The sequence below is a fragment of the Mesoplodon densirostris genome, chromosome 11, assembly GCF_025265405.1.
Source record: "Mesoplodon densirostris isolate mMesDen1 chromosome 11, mMesDen1 primary haplotype, whole genome shotgun sequence".
NCBI lineage: Eukaryota > Metazoa > Chordata > Mammalia > Artiodactyla > Ziphiidae > Mesoplodon > Mesoplodon densirostris.
The window spans coordinates 63852427-63862842 of record NC_082671.1 but is presented as its reverse complement, the minus strand read 5'-3'; the positions used below and the strand labels follow the sequence as shown (position 1 = coordinate 63862842).

The 10416-nt window shown below is 48.1% G+C and overlaps 1 protein-coding gene across 3 annotated transcripts in view; it reads left to right on the top strand.

Annotated features, from left to right (window-relative positions):
- The first annotated feature begins 512 nt into the window (after positions 1-512).
- Positions 513-10416, top strand: part of PPARA (peroxisome proliferator activated receptor alpha) — a 71110-nt gene continuing 61206 nt past the window's right edge. The window contains exons 1-2 of one of the 3 annotated variants that reach the window (XM_060111813.1): positions 513-551; positions 1611-1766. The gene's annotated coding sequence lies outside the window, so the exon portion shown is untranslated. Of the gene's footprint in view, positions 552-820; positions 978-1610; positions 1767-10416 lie in introns of those variants that run through there. The other 2 variants (XM_060111816.1, XM_060111815.1) reach the window with 2 other exon arrangements.

Sequence of the window (10416 nt, the reverse complement as noted above, 5' to 3'; positions counted from 1 at the left end):
CCTTCCCGCAGCCTCGCGCCCGCCCCTCCTAGATTTCAGCCCTTCCCAATGCGCGGGGCAGGACGCTCGCCGATCCCCAGCCGCACGCGGTGTGCCATCGCGGCGCTGTGCCCACCCGCCCGGTGACCTTGGCGGTCCCTCCGCCTCCCCGGCCTCAGTTTGCCCCAGGTGCTGCAGCAGTGGGGCCGGCGGTGGGAGCCCCCGAGGGCGGCCCCACCCCCGTCCCCGCGGGCATCCAATCGGGCGCCGCCGTCCGGGGGCTGTGTCCCGCGCGGGGCGGGGCTTCCCGGCGGGCCACCCGCGCGAGCCGCCCCAGCGGCCCGGCTGGGGCGGGGGACGAAGGGGCGGCGCGTGCCGCGGGGGCGCGGCTGGCACGGTTGCGGGGAGGCGGCGCCGGGCATGGGCCGGGGACGCGACGGCCCCACGGCGGGGGCAGCGGGCGGCGGGGGCGGAGGCGGCAGCTAGCGCCCTGCCCGGCGCCGCCTCCCTCGGCGCGCTCACCCCGCGGACCGGCAGGCGGCGGACCGGCAGGCGGAGGACCGTGGCCCCAGGTGCCAGGAGGCGGGCGGGCGCGCGCGGGGGCTTGAGGGCCGGGCTCCCCCCACCTCTAGACCCAGAGCGGCGGCGGACTGGGAGGGGCCGGGCGGCGCATGCGCGGGGCCCGGGGCGCGGGGCGAGGGCGCTTGCCGCAGGCTCGTGCGGGGGATCCCGGGGCCCAGGGGGCCGCCCCTTGCTCGGCCTCCCTCCACGCGCCCGTGGCCTGCCGGGAGCCTCGGCGTTCACAGCTGTCGGTGGGGCTGGGACCTGGGCAGAGGTCGAGGCCCGCGACCTCAGAGACACTGGGTCCTCAGGTTGTTCCCCCGGAGAGAAGGCCCACCAGGCGGGGGCATCAGGCGCGCCCTTCTTTCTGCGTGGTCGAGCTTGGGCGTCACCGACTGGGGGCGTTTCCCGAGAACGCCGGGGATCCCCTAGGCCAGGTAGCCGGCGGTCCCGGCAGACTGACCCTCGTGCGCCTGGCGGCCGAGGTCCAACGGGAGAGACTCACACGCGGCTTAGTCCACCTTTGAGGAACTGCCCCACTTTGCGCCTGGCGCAGTCGGGCGACGCAGACGGGCCGGGCCGGGCGAGCCCAGGGCAGTCTCCGCCGCGGGACGTCCTCCCGATCCCGGGGCCCGCGGGTCTGGCGCGGGGCGTCCGCGCCCGGGTCTCCCCGAGTCCCCGGCCGCGCAGGGCGGTGTTGGCGGAAGTCCGGAGGGTCGGTTCTGCCCGCACGGCCTCCCCAGACTAACAGGGAACAACTGCGCGCCCGTGCTTTCCTCGCCTTTTTAAGTTTAAAGGCTGGAGCCGTGCCCCGAATGTCAAGGTTCTTTCTAAGAAAAGTCCATGGTTGTATAATGCCTTGGATTTCGCGGGGCGCTCTGGGACGTTCGGGGCTGCATGCCTACCCCCATCCCAGCCACCCTTCCCCAAACCAGGGAGCCCCTCCTCCCCCAAGGCTGCTTGGGAAGGGGTGCGTGGGGCCGGGAGGGGGTGCAGGGTTTTCCTGGGGACGACCCTGCCACACCGTAGCCGTTGAAGACGCAGGGTCACGGTGACTTTCCTCTTTCAAGGTGGTGGAGAGTTGGGGAGAATCCAGAGGACATATCGTTGTAATCATTTCGTCCTTTACCTTCTTACTGCCAAGGCTGCTGTGAAAGGCCCTGCCTCTGCTGTGAAGTAACAGTTTGTGGCCAGACAAGTCCAGAACCACGACGTTGTCATCACAGGTAAATAGAAGGTTTGATTTACTTATTTTTCCAGACTGAAATAGTTAAGTCTTTATTTCCATTGCCCTACAGACTAGCAATTTGGGGGTTAATTATTACCTTGTGATGCAACGGGTTAGATCTATTTTCATTTCTTTGAAAGTAAGATAAATGTGGATAGATTCCCTTTTAAGTTCTGAAAACTTTATTCTGTCAGTTTTACTGGGAACTTCCTTTCTTTATGGCAGGCAGGTTCCACGTAATTTAAAACTAGGTAATAAAACTGTGAGAAATGTTTTCACTTAACAGACACTTAAGTTACAGATGCTGACAAATAAAGAGCACCATGCCTTCTCTTAGCTGTTTTAATTCCAATTTGAATATCAAGCAGATGGCTTGCTGAGCTAGTTGGCCAGGTCTAGAACTGCGATCAGCCAGGACAGTGATACCCTGGAGAAGTGGGCCTATGGTATAGATTGAGTGGTCACTGTGTGTGAGGGACCAGACAGTGAGCTTGACAAACTTCTATACAACTCTGAAGCAATAGAAAATTAATTGACCATAGAAAAAATGTTTTCCCTCTTCTCACACCTTGAATGTGTAAAAGTTATTCCATAGTCATAAAATAATTCTTGTTACTAGCTCATGTTTGTCCAACTTGTACACAGATTTTTTTTGCGGGGGGGCTGCATTGGGTCTTCATTGCGGCGAGCGGGGGCTACTCTTCGTTGCGGTGCGTGGGCTTCTCGTTGAGGTGGCTTCTCTTGTTGCGGAGCACGGGCTCTAGGCACACGGGCTTCAGTAGTTGTGGCACATGGGCTCAGTAGTTGTGGCTCGCGGGCTCTAGGTGCACAGGCTTCAGTAGTTGTGGCGCACAGGCTTAGTCGCTCCGCGGCGTGTGGGATCTTCCGGGACCAGGTCTCAAACCCGTGTCTCCTGCATTGGCAGGTGGATTCTTAACCACTGCACCACCAGGGAAGTCCTTGTACACAGATTTTTAAACATAGTATGTGTATGCGGGAGAATGAGAAAGAGAGGAGAGAAAAAAAGATCTTTCTTCTATATAAACTATTTTGTAATCTGCTTTATTAACCATTAGGTTATGAAAAATCTTGCCATGTGAATAAATGTGTTCGCACTTTATCATTTTAAATGTTTATATCATATTTCATTGTGTTTAGATACAATAATTATTAAGCCAATCCTTTAACATATGTATATTTTAAAATTCTTTTAGTCTATCAATGTTTACTGAGTTTTCACCTGCTCAGTATTGAGCAAGGCAACTGGGGATCTGCTCATGAAGCTGACTCTTAACGCCAGAATATAAGAAGGGAGCTGAAAGTGGATGAAACTGGGGCGCAGAAAGGGAGACTTTGCCGCAGCACCTCGTGGTTTAGGGATTGGTAACCAGTGGTCTTTTCCTTGTGTGTTGTTCTATGGACATCTGTGTTTTTATAATAAGGATTCTTTAAGTAATCTTCTTTAAAAAACTTTTATTAAAATGTTTCTTTGCTTACTGTAAACAGATTTTAAACATGCCACGTTTCTCTCTTCCCTCTCTCAGTCTGTGTGTGAATGGATATATTCTTTTTTTAATAGTTTTTATTTATTTTTAAAATTTATTTATTTTATTTATTAATTATTTATGGCTGCGTTGGGTCTTTGTTGCCGCGCGCGTGCACTTTTCTCTAGTTGCGGTGAGCGGGGGCTACTCTTCATTGCGGTGCACTGGCTTCTCATTGCAGTGGCTTCTCTTGTTGGGAGCACGGGCTCTAGGCACGCGGGCTTCAGTAGTTGTGGCATGCAGGCTCAGTAGTTGTGGCTCACGGGCTCTAGAGCGCAGGCTCAGTAGTTGTGGCGCATGGGCTTAGTCGCTCCGCGGCATGTGGGATCTTCCAGGACCAGGTCTCAAACCCGTGTCCCCTGCACTGGCAGGCGGATTCTTAACCACTGCGCCACCAGGGAAACCTCTGGATGTATTCTTAATGGCAAATAGGATGAGTGTCTTAACTTCCAAGTGGCCAGTGTTTGGGGTGAATGTTTGTACTAATTTTGTTGCATCGCAGTTAGAGGATGTGACTTTTTGGGAATTTGAGGGCCTCTGTTTTTATTTCTGGTTTTGGTGGCTTGGTATAGGCTTCATAGACACTTCAAATAAAGCCATAGTTTCTGTTTTCAGGATAGACATTTGCTGTGTCTGTTATTTCTGCCTTCGTAGTTACATAGAACCAGCTAGCTCATGTCTAAGGCCATGTGGTTAGGGAAAATTAGGCAAAGGATTTTAATTTCCAACTTGGTGTGAAGATAGGTTTAAGGTAAGAACCAAACAGGAAAAGCCCTAGATGTCCCAGTGGACCTGATTTAAAAGAACTTGTTTCTTCTTCCAAGTATTTCTGTCACTTGCATGCAGTGATATGTACTGTGGGTAACAGGCATCACCTAGTCTGGTTTGCTTGTTGTTTGGAGGTGTGTTCATTCTTTGCTTCTAGAGTATTTAATTAGGATCTTGTTGTAGCAATATTGTGGAAGGGTTTTTGCATTTCAAAAGGTATAGCGGGGGCTTCCCTGGTGGTGCAGTGGTTGAGAGTCCGCCTGCCGATTCAGGGGACACGAGTTCGTGCCCCGGTCCGGGGAGATACCACATGCCGCGGAGCGGCTGGGCCCGTGAGCCATGGCCACTGAGCCTGCGCGTCCGGAGCCTGTGCTCTGCAACGGGAGAGGCCACAACAGTGAGAAGCCCGTGTGCCGCAAAAAAAAAAAAAAAAAAAAGGTGAAGCGATTACTCCTTACTAAGTCAGACCCATTATTAGTTATTTTGGTAGTTGAGCTGCATTTGTTCTGAGGTTGGCATATAGTACCAGAAAAAGTACTTGAGAATTTTGGTTTGCATCAGGGATGCAGCTCGACATAGTGGAAGAGGTGTTAGGTCATCCCCAGGTTTGATTCTCATCCCTACGAGGTGGCCTGTCGGGCCTGGGGATCTCTGTTCACCTCTTTAAATGCTGTTTTCTCATCACAAAACGGAGTTCCTCTTCTTTGCACCTCTTTGAAGGGTTGGGAGTCTCAAAAGTGGTGGCTTGGGCTTCCCTGGTGGTGCAGTGGTTGAGAGTCTGCCTGCCAATGCAGGGGACATGGGTTCGAGCCCTGGTCTGGGAAGATCCCACATGCCGCGGAGCAACTAGGCCCGTGAGCCACAACTACTGAGCCTGCGCATCTGGAGCCTGTGCTCTGCAACAAGAGAGGCCGCGATAGTGAGAGGCCCGTGCACCGCGATGAAGAGTGGCCCCCACTTGCCCCAACTAGAGAAAGCCCTAGCACAGAAATGAAGACCCAACACAGCCAAAAAAAAAAAAAAAAAAAAAAAAAGTGGTGGCTTATGTGAAGATTCTTTGTAACAAGTAAAAAGGCATACTTAGCCCAGGCAGTGTCTTAAAGAAGCACACCTTGTACTGCCTGCCTCTCCCTGAGCCGGATCTGGTAACTGTGTTACTTTTGCTCTGACCGTTTGATGATTTTTCAAAGGCTTTTGGAAAGAAGCATATACCCCACCCCGAATATATACTTCTTCTTTTCATTTTTGAGTAGGTAATCGAGAGTCCTACACCAGTAAGAACAAAACTGTCCTGAATGGTTTTTGTTTTCTCTGCACATGGATATGCCCTCAGGTTTGTTTGTTTGTTTGTTTGTTTGTTTATGGCTGCATTGGGTCTTTGTTGCTGCGCACGGGCTTTCTCTAGTTGCGGCGAGCGGGGGCTACTCTTCATTGTGGTACGTGGGCTTCTCATTGTGGTGGCTTCTCTTGTTGTGGAGCATGGGCTCTAGGCACTCGGGCTCAGTAGTTGTGGCACGCGGGCTCTAGAGCGCAGGCTCAGTAGTTGTGGCGCACGGGCTTAGTTGCTCTGCGGCATGCGGGATCTTCCTGGACCAGGACTCGAACCCATGTCCCCTGCATTGGCAGGCAGGTTCTTAACCACTGCGCCACCTGGGAAGTCCCTGCCCTCAGGTTTTGATGGTGATACAGTTTGCATTTTTCCTTACTCCGGTGTCCCCAGACCATGAAAACAACTGTTCCTCATCCTTGGAGGGTCTGCGGAGATGCAGGCTGGGTGAAATCTTCCCCCACCAGGGCTGCTCCTGGGTGCTACTCTACCTCACTTTCCCCGCTGAGTCTACCTTGATGAGAACGGAGTATGTGTTAATCAGTTCTGCCCAGTTGGTCCTATATACTGAGTAGGCCCTCCACATCTGCAAGTTCTGTGTCCACCAGTTCAACCAACCGTGGATTGAAAATATTCGGGAAAAAAAATTCCAGAAAGTTCCAGAAAACAAAACTTGAATTTACCACGTGCCATAAGTATTTACATAGCATTTACATTGTATTCACAACTATTTACATTGCATGTATGTTGTATTAGTTATTATAAGTAATCTAGAGATGATTTAAAGTACACAAAGGTTGTGCATAGGTTATGTGCAAACACTACACCTTTTTATATAAAGGACTTGAGCCTCTACAAATTTTGGTATCCCCAGGGGATCCTAGAACCAGTCCCCTGAGGATGCTGAGGGAGGACTCTGAATGTTCATTGAACAAATAAGAGATGAACAGAATTTAATTCAACAAGAATTTATCGATTTTTTTTTCTTTTTACAGTACTCAGATATGGGTGGGAGCTGGCTGGGGGGGGACTTAGAAGTACAGCAGGGGGCCTACCCACCGCAAGAGGGTTTCCGCTTGGCATTTTGCAGTTTCCCTCAAACCTTGGATGGCGAGAGCCCATCCTTCCATCAGCACTAGACCGGTGTGTTCCTGTACACCATGCTGGACTCCCACATGTGGTCCCATGGCATAGGTGTTATAAAGGTGGCAGCTGCAGTTCAAATTATTCTATTTATAATTATCACTAGATTTGGGGTATGTTAAACATAAAATAGACTTTTTATGAGATGGCCTGAGCATCTAATTAAATAAAATGCTCTTTCTTTCTGCAAGATCATGGATTCTAATTCCAAACAGCTGACTCAGAAGGAAAGAGGTGTGTTTAAATATTTGGGAGTTGGGAAGTGTTTCTATTTAACGGGGCAAGGGTCCTGCTGGCCCTCCAGTTGTGGAGATAAGATAGGCACAGGAGAAGTTAGTGAAAGCATTGGAGAGGTTTAAGTCTGTGTTCCAGACGCAGCACTCATCTGACTGCTTTTAATTTTTTTTAATTTTTAAAAAATGTTATTGAAGTCTAGTTGATTTACAATGTTGTGTTAATTTCTGCTGTACAGAAAAGTGACTCAGTTATATGCGTATATATTCTTTTTCATGTTATTTTCCATCATGGTTTATCACAGGATATTGCATATAGTTCCCATCTGACTGCTTTTATTTTGCTCTATTTAAAGAGGTTTGCAAAGAAAGAGGAGTGGCTGTTTCTGTTCTGATCCGCTTGCTTTTACACTTTTACCTCGGAGGTCACAAGTACACCTTTGAAAAAGGATCACCTGAATAGTAAGAGTTAGGAAAGCAAAGGTAGAATGAATTGTCTCAAAGCTTATGAAGCTTCACATGAAAGATTGGAAATGATAATACAGTTAAGTAAACAGTATACTGTAGGGTGGGACGGAGGGAGACTCAAGAGGGAAGAGATATGGGAACATGTCTATGTATAACTGATTCACTTTGTTATAAAGCAGAAACTAACACAACACTGTAAAGCAATTGTACTCCAATAAAGATGTAAAAAAAAGAAGATGTGGCACATATATATAACTGAGTATTACTCAGCCATAAAAAGGAACAAAATTGAGTTATTTGTAGTGAGGTGGTTGGAGCTAGAGTCTGTCATACAGAGTGAAGTAAGTCAGAAACAGAAAAACAAATACCGTACGCTACCACATATATATGGAATCTAGAAAAATGGTACTGACAAACCTAGTGACAGGGCTGGAATAAAGACACAGATGTAGAGAACGGACTTAAGGACACAGGGGGGAAGGTGAGACAGGGATGTAGTGAGAGAGTAGCACTGACATATATACACCACCAAATGTAAAAGAGCGAGTGGTAAGCTGTGGCATAGCACAGGGAGATCAGCTCGGTGCTTTATGTCCCCCAGAGGGGTGGGATAGGGAGGGTGGGAGGGAGGCTCAAGAGGGGGGGATATGGGGATATATGTATACATATAGCTGATTCACTTTGTTGTAAAGCAGAAACTAATAAATGTTATAAAGCAATTATACTTCAACAAACATGTATTTTAAAAAAAAAACAAAAAAAACCAGTATACTGTAGTTCCTTCCCCCCCAACCCCGACCACTTTTAAGAGTGACTGAGGCACCAAACTCCCTGCAGCCATTTGTAACTGAATAAGTCTGTGGTTATGTGATAACCACACTGGGGTGACAAATTGCCAAGTTCTAGTAAAAGAGATGCAGTTATTTAGAAGCTGACATGTGGCTGCCTCCCTCCCTTTCTGAAACAGTCTAAGAAATTGTTAGCCTGACATGTGTATTTAAGTGCATATTTACGATGAAGCAATAAGGCTTGTAAAACACAGGATTGCAGAATCAAGTGACAATCAAATCTTGATCTGAAATCAAGTTTTCTTCTATTACCTAGCTGTTAAATGGGATTTTTTTTTTTTTTACCAGCAGAATTTTTAGAAGCATTTTCAGGCAGTGTTCCTTCTTGCACAAGTTGACATCTATTAGGCTGCCAGCATGAAGAGTATTTTCCCCTCTGTCTAGGATTATGAATAAATTTGATAAATTCTAGGCAGTAGTCTCATTTTGGCTCATTTTGTGGGACAGCTTGATAAGTGGGTTAGTGTCTTATTTATTCACTGTCCACTCACTTTATTTCTGGTTTTCTAACTGTGTGTTGGGGATGGGATTAACAGGACTGATGTGTAAAAGGAAAATTGTTCCGAGAAATTTGAAATTTGCTTTCAATAGAAGCATCTCTTGGTGTGTGGAAGTTATTTATAACACAAACAAAAGGGTAGTATTTGATGTGTTTATGACATCCTTGGATTTTAGGGTTCGTGGAGGGAGTATTTTGCTTGAGTATTACAATCACCTTTTTGCCCACTTTGAAACCTGCTGCAGAATCTGTCACCAGCTCTAGGCAAGGGGACTCCTGCCCCATCTCTGCAGAGCCCTCCCGATGGTTCACAGCAAGCGGTCCAGAGCGCATGGAGGTTCAGAAAATGACCTTCCTTCTTGCCTTTCCTAGGAAAGCTCACTTGTTGAGAGCCCTTTCCAGAAAGGAAGTCATTCCATTGCTGTAGTTCTCAAATCATAAAAATAAACCTCATCCATTACGTTCAGTGAGGGGTCCTGAGATAGATGAGTAGTTAAAAAAAAAAACCCACTAAGTTCAATTGTGCAAAAATATTCACGGTGGGAGGTGGACGGGGAGTGATATCCTGAAAAGAAGACTTTGAGAAAGAAAAGAGTCGTGAAGAGAAAGGCTTGAGAATATTGACATGCAGTGAGGGCTGATGTTGCTTGAGAGAAAAGACCAGCACAAACAGGGTTAAAAGGATGTGTGGGACAAGATGACGGAAGATTGTGAGGGTGGAAATGTTGGTGTCTGAGCCAGAGACAGAAGGTTCTGGACCTGGGGAGGGAGGAAAGATCAGGGTGCTTGCCCGCACTCGGGAGGGGGAGAGGGAGGATGAATCTAGATTGATGGATCTTTAGTGGTGGTGGTAGTGCGACCCACCCTCCACCCGAGCAGCCTGGAAACCAAAGATTGTAACCGCCCGCCAGCACAGGGGCAGGAAGTCCCGATCCAGCACTGGTGTGTTGAACCGAAAGGGGAGGGTTCCCTTTATTTCACTTTCAGACTTTTTATCATTAGTGTATAGGAATGCCAGAGATTTCTGTGCATTAATTTTGTATCCGGCTACGTTACCAAATTCATTGATTAGCTCTAGTAGTTTTCTGGTAGCATCTTTAGGATTCTCTATGTATAATATCATGTCATCTGCAAACAGTGACAGCTTTACTTCTTCTTTTCCGATTTGGATTCCTTTTATTTCCTTTTCTTCTCTGATTGCTGTGGCTAAAACTTACAAAACTATGTTGAATAAGAGTGGTGAGAGTGGGAAACCTTGTCTTGTTCCTGATCTTAGTGGAAATGGTTTCAGTTTTTCACCATTGAGGACGATGTTGGCTGTGGGTTTGACATATATGGCCTTTATTATATTGAGGAAAGTTCCCTCTATGCATACTTTCTGCAGGGTTTCTATCATAAATGGGTGTTGAATTTTGTCGAAAGCTTTCTCTGCATCTATTGAGATGACCATATGGTTTTTCTCCTTCAATTTGTTAATATGGTGTATCACGTTGATTGATTTGCGTATATTGAAGAATCCTTGCATTCCTGGAATAAACCCCACTTGATCATGGTATATGATCCTTTTAATGTGCTGTTGGATTCTGACACAGACCTACTAGAGAATGGACTTGAGGATATGGGGAGGGGGAAGGGTAAGCTGTGACAAAGTGAGAGAGTGGCATGGACATATATACACTACCAAACATAAATAGATAGCTAGTGGGAAGCAGCCGCACAGCACAGGGAGATCAGCTCGGTGCTTTGTGACCACCTAGAGGGGTGGGATAGGGAGGGTGGAAGGGAGACGCAAGAGGGAAGAGATATGGGAACATATGT